Below are 6,458 nucleotides of genomic sequence, written 5' to 3'. Positions count from 1 at the left end.
AAGTTATGGCTCTGTTATTTCTATGCTCATTTCCAAAAATTTGGAATGGTTTATTTATGGAAATTAGTAACTCTGTCTCTGGATCTAGTACTTTAAAGTTTGATGATGTTGTCAGTGCAATCCTTAGCGAGGAAATGCGATGGAAAAGCTCCAGTGAGACATCAGGTAATGCTTTGACTGCAAAGACTAGGGGAAGAAAAATGGAAAGAGGAAAGAGCCCTAGATATCGCAGTAAGTCAAGAAAAGACAGATCCAAGTCCAGATCGGGGATAGTGTGCTAGAAATGCAGGAAGAAAGGACACCTCAAGAAATACTACAAGTCTCGAAAGGGAAAAGAAAGAGATGCACAGTAAGAAAATAATCATGAAGCGAATGTAACAAGTGATGTGTTGCAATATGATTTGATTATTTCATTAGAAAATATTATTGATGCCTGGGTGGTAGATTCAGGGGCCTCATTCCATGCCACACCTGATAGGAAACATTTTTATGATTATGTTCAAGGAGATTTTAGACAGCTTAGATTGGGTGATGATAAACCCTGTAAAATCATTGGAATGGGTACAGTTTTCATAAAACATCAGAATGGAAATCAGTGGCTATTGAAGGAGGTAAGGCATGTTCCAGATTTGAAGAAAAATATGATTTCAATAGGGCAGTTGGGAGGTGAAGGTTGTGTAAGTGCTTTCACAGATAAAACCTGGAAGGTCATTAAAGGATCTCTGGTAATAGTGAAAGGAGAAAAGTTTGGTACAATGTATTTATGAAATGGTATTTCTAATTATGTTAAAGCTTTAACCTCGACAGGAGAAGATATGGCATTGTGGCATCATAGGCTCAGGCACATGAGTGAGAAGGGGATGTCGATTCTTCACTCAAGAAATTTGTTGCTAGGTTTGAAGCATATTGATTTAAAATTCTGTGAGAATTGTGTTTATGGAAAATAGAAGAGAGTCAGATTCCTTAGAGTTGGGAAAGAAAAGAAGAGCAAAAAATTAGATCTTGTGCATACATATGTATGGGGACCTACACAGGTATCTTCTGTTGGTGGCTCTCATTATTATGTTACTTTTATTGATGATGCAACCAGAAAAACCTAGATTTATTGTATTTGAAATAAATCTGATGTATTTGATACTTTCAAGAAATGGAAAGCCTTGGTTGAAAATGAGACAAGAAAAAAGGTTGAAGTGTCTCAGATCAGACAATGGAGGTGAATATTGCAGCAAAGAGTTTGATAGGTACTATTCAAAGAATGGAATTCGTAGAGAGAAGACACTTCTAGGAACACCAAAAGAAAATGGTGTGTCATAAAGGATGAACATAACAATCATGGAGTGCGCAAGGTGCATGAGATTGCATGCAAGATTGCCTTTATAATTTTGGGCAGATGTTGTAGATACTATTGTTTATCTAATAAATAGAGGGTCTTCAAGTTCCTTGGATGGTGGTATTCCAAAGGAGACATGGACAGGTAAAAAGGTAAACTGCTCCCTTTTAAAGACTTTTGGTTGTGAAGCCTTTGTCCACATTAGTAAAGAAAATAGAACAAAGCTTGAGGCAAAATCAAAGAAATGTACCTTTATTGGGTATGGTGTTAATGATTTTGGTTATCACTTTTATGATTATGAAAAACACAAAATCATTAGTAGAAGAGATGTCATATTCAATGAAAAGGTTTTGTACAAGGATCAACTGTAGGAAAAGAAACAGGAAAAAGAAAATAGAGAATACACAGTGCTTGACGTGATCACATGAAAAGTGATGGTGCCTGAAAATCATAATGATCAATAGCCAGAACAACAACCGCAATAGTAACAAGCACTTCAAGCCCCTGAAAGTGATGTTAGAAGATCTACCAAGATAAGTATACCCCCTAAACAATACTCTCCTTCATTATATTTTGTATTGTTGACTGATTGTGGTGAACCAGAATGTTATGAAGAAGTAATGCAGGTAGAAACTAGGAAGAAGTGGGAGCAAGCCACGAAAGAAGAGATGGACTCCTTAGAACATAACTAGATTTGGGACTTAGTCAAGTTGCCTACAGGTAAAACAACATTGTAGAATAAATGGGTTATAAGTTGAAGGAAGAAGATGGAGGTAGAAAAGGTATAAAGCTAGACTTGTGGTGAAAGGGTTTGCACAGAAAAAGGGTATAGACTTTGATGAGATATTTTCTCCTGTTGTTAAAATGACTTCAATCAGAACTATTTTAATTCTAGTGCAGCTAAAGCTTTTCATCTTGAGTAGTTAGATGTAAAGACAACCTTTCTCCATAAGAATTTGGAGGAAGATATATATATGCAGCAGCCACAAGGATATGAGGTAAAAGGGAAGGAGAAACTAGTGTGTAGGTTGAAGAAGAGCTTGTATGGCTTAAAATAGGCTCCAAGGTAGTGGTATCTAAAACTTGATAGGTTTATGTCTAAACAAGGTTATACTAGATGTCACTCTGATCATTGTGTTTATCTCAAAAGGCAAAATGATGGCAGCTATATTATATTGTTATTGTATTTAGATGACATGCTTGTTGCAGGTTCTAGCTTGCAGGAAATAAATGCGCTCAAAATAAAATTGGCAAGCTCATTTGCAATGAAGGATTTGGGTGTTGTAAAACAAATCCTTGGTATGAGAATAACTAGAGACGGGAAGAATCGCAAATTAAAATTGCCTCAAAGTGAGTACATAGAAAAGGTGTTGAAAAGGTTTAATATGGAGAATGCAAAAACCAGTTAGTATACCTTTGGCTAGCCATTTCAAATTAAGTAAGGAGGAGTGTCCCAAGACTCAGGAAGAAACGGTTCATATGTCTAAAGTTCCATATGCATCAGAAGTTGGAAGCTTAATGTATGCAATGGTCTACACAAGGCCTGATATTGCACATGCAGTGGGAGTTGTAAACAGGTACATGAACAATCCAGGAAAGGAACATTGGATGGAAGTGAAGTGGATTCTTAGGTATTTGTGAGGTACCACAAATAAAGCATTATGCTTGTGTGGTTCAAACATTGCTCTACAGGGATATGTTGATGTAGAAATCGCAGGTGATAGAGACAACAGGAGAAGCACAATAGGGTATGTGTTTACTGTAGGCGGAACAACTATCAGTTGGGTCTCAAAACTGCAAAGTGTTGTTGCACTCTCAACAACATAAGCAGAGTATGTTTCTGCTACAGAGGCTAGTAAAGAAATGATTTGGTTACAAAGGTTTCAAGATGAATTGAGTAAGAAGTAGGAGTTGGGCAAGTTATACAGTGACAGCCAAAGTGCCATACATCTTGCAAAGAACTCTCCATTTCATTCCAAGACTAAACATATACAGCTCAAGTACCATTTCATATGGTCAACGTTGGAAGATAGATAGTTGAAGCTGGAAAAGGTACACAATAGCTAGAATCCTACAGATATGTTAACAAAAGTTGTAACTAGGGAGAAACTGAGAATTTTCTTAGTTTCAATTGGTCTTCAAGTATGTTTAAGAAGATGGGAAATAGCCAGGTCCAAAGTGGAGTCATTGTCTAGCAAATAAAGCACCAGTGGATTTGCTGTAATCAGTCTCCAAGTGGGAGATTGTTGAGTGTTGAGCCTGATTATCTTTTGTATTCAAAAGTATCGTCGCATTGGACCCCAATTTGTAATGGGGCAGCAACACCACCTGTAAAATATTCGCTACAAAGGGGGTCCAGGGGGGGTCAACTACGACCTTTGCTAGCCCCCCTGGCAGGGGGGTCGACTACGACCTTTTCTAGCCCCCCTGGCAGTGGGGTCGGGGGTAGCGCCCCCGAAGCTAAGAATAGATGTAAAATTGCCTTGTAAAATTTTGTAATTTTGTAGTCAATCTAGGTCGTTCATTAGGCGGAGATTTGATGATAGAAGTTATGTTTAATTTAGTGTTTTTTGCCCTAAAAGGCAACCCCTCACTATATATGAGGGAACTGTCTTACGTCTATGGATATTTGTATTCTGAGTGAGGAAGAGAGAGGAGATTGAGAGTGAAGAGGGAATTACAGTGGATCTATTGTAGGTTGTATCTCTTTAGTTTGCTAGATAATATAAAAGAACTACTGGTTGTTTCTTTGTGGACGTAGCCCAAACTAGGTGAACCACGTATATCTTTGTCTCTCTTGTTTTATGTGTTTTCTGTGTTTATATTTCTGCAATATTTTATGTGTTCCATTGATTTGTAATATATAATTCTCTGACATGTTGCTCCCAGTTTTCCCAAAAAACGTTGTTTAGGGTCTCAAAATGGCTCAGGAAGTTCAAGACCTGAAAAACTACTAAAAATAGTAAACAATGCTATAATTAAGGAAACTAAAAAGCTGAAAGAAATAATAGTGGGGGTCAAGTGCACTTGCTAGGTGGCCAACAATATCCACCTGGATCACTCCTCCCCCATTGCATTGAGTTCCTCCATAAGATGAGGAAACTTCTGTTAAACTTGGTCCCTAGTGAGCCACTTTCCCTGGTGAAGGAGTTGGCCTACTTTTGCAACTTGATACAGTTGGATATTCTTCTAGCGAGTGTGCTTGATTAGTGTGTCCATGATCCAATTAGTTGCAGCTTGTTCCATGCAATCTGGATTTAACTCTATGGGTGTGAGCTGTTCTGCAATGTTGGATATGTCTAGTAATGGCCACTTTGAACACTAGGTGTAGGCCAAGGAATGGAGGAATATTGAGCTCAAATGCATGTCCCCCATAGCCTTGGTAATGGTGTAGGGACCATATCGGAGTGGTCTGGGTTTCTGATAGGCTCTGTTAATGCGTTCCTTTTGTAAATGCAACTAGACTTTATCGCCCACCTAAAATTTGTGTAGCACTCGATGTTGATCATCTCGCTGCTTGTACTTGGAATTTGATTTCTCTAGAATGTCAAGGACTTGTTGGAGAATATGTTGGATGTGCTCAATGAAGCTATTTGCCTTATCTGTTTCAGACTGGACATGAGTCGAATCTACGTGAGTAGCTGCAAATGGCATGGCCACATCAATGGGACATAGTGGCTATAATCCCAAGCCCACCTAAAAAGGGCTATGGAGAGCCCAGTTGTAGATGTGCTAAAAATAGGGGAGGCTCGCGTCCCATGTGCATGGATGTTTTGAGTTGTACATGCGTAGAATGTGTACGATCATCCTGTTGACAACCTCTGTCTTGCCATCAGTTTAAGGATGGAAGGTTGTGGACTTAGTGAGTTTGGTGTCCAGCATCAACCAGACGCTGGACCAAAATGTACTCAGGAACCTGTTGTCCTGATCTGAGATGATAGATTGTGGGATCCCAAAGTGTACCCACACTCGTTCAAAGAAGAGTTTAGCAATGGCTTCAGCTGTGATATTCTTCTTACAGGTCGCCATAATGGCCATCTTCGAGAACATGTCAACAACCATAAAAACGCAGTCATTTCCATGCTTAGTGGAAGGAAGGCCTAACATGTAATCCATGGAGATGGATTCCCAAGGTCAATTAGGGGTAGGCAACAAGGTATAGAGGCCTTTCTTCTTAATGTTCGGTTTGGCAATGGCACAGGCAGTGAATGATCTTATGTACTTCTCGACATCCTATCAAAGATTAAGCCAACAGAAATACTTTTGTAGTACTTCCACCATTTTCTCGACCCCGAAATGCCCAACAGCTCGACTGTAGTGTGTTTCCCAAATCATATTGGCACACTCGCTTGTAGGAACACAAAGGTAACCCAGGTGGCATAGTAGGGCATCTTGGAGGTGAAAATTTGGAACATGTTGACCCTCCAAGAGTGTCTAGTATGTGTAGCTAAATTATAGGTCACTTTTGTAAAGAAGTAGCCAATAAGAAGTCTCATGCCCATAAGAGTTGAGCACGGTGGTTACCGCCATGATTGGTGGTCGACTGAGGTAATCTGCAACATTGTTGGTGTTTCCCTTCTTATACTTGATATTCAAATGGAATTGTTGCAGGTATGTGGACCACTTCTGATGGCAATCATTCTGCAATTTCGCTTGGGTCTGTATGAACTGCAGGGGTCGGTGGTCTATGTGGATGATCATTTCCTTCCCCAAAATGTAATTCTTCCATTATCGGTAGGCCTGCACAATGAAATACATCTCTTTGTCATAAGTGGGATACTCATGGACTGTGTCTGAAAGTGTCTCACTATGAATGCCACTAGATGCCCGTGTTGAGTAAGGACTACCCCAATAGCATAGTTAGAGGCATAGGTCTCGACCTCAAATGGTTGTTGAAAGTCTAGTAATGTGAGCATTGATGCTAATAAGAGGCGGTATTTCAACTCTGTGAATGCCTTATGTTGAGATTCAGACCAAAATAATTTTGCTTCCCCCCCGCTTGGTGACTTGACTCAAGGGCCAAGTGATATGAGAAAATCCCAACACAAACCTGTGGTAGATGTTCGCAAGACCTAGAAAGTTGCAGAGCTTTGTAAGAGTGGTTGGAGATGGCCAATCCCGAATGACT

This window comes from Pinus tabuliformis, chromosome J (genome assembly GCF_031772625.1).
Source record: "Pinus tabuliformis cultivar Carrire ecotype Pingquan chromosome J, CPIR1, whole genome shotgun sequence".
Classification (NCBI taxonomy): domain Eukaryota; kingdom Viridiplantae; phylum Streptophyta; class Pinopsida; order Pinales; family Pinaceae; genus Pinus; species Pinus tabuliformis.
The sequence above is the reverse complement of the archived record's forward strand: the minus strand, read 5'-3'. Positions refer to the sequence as shown.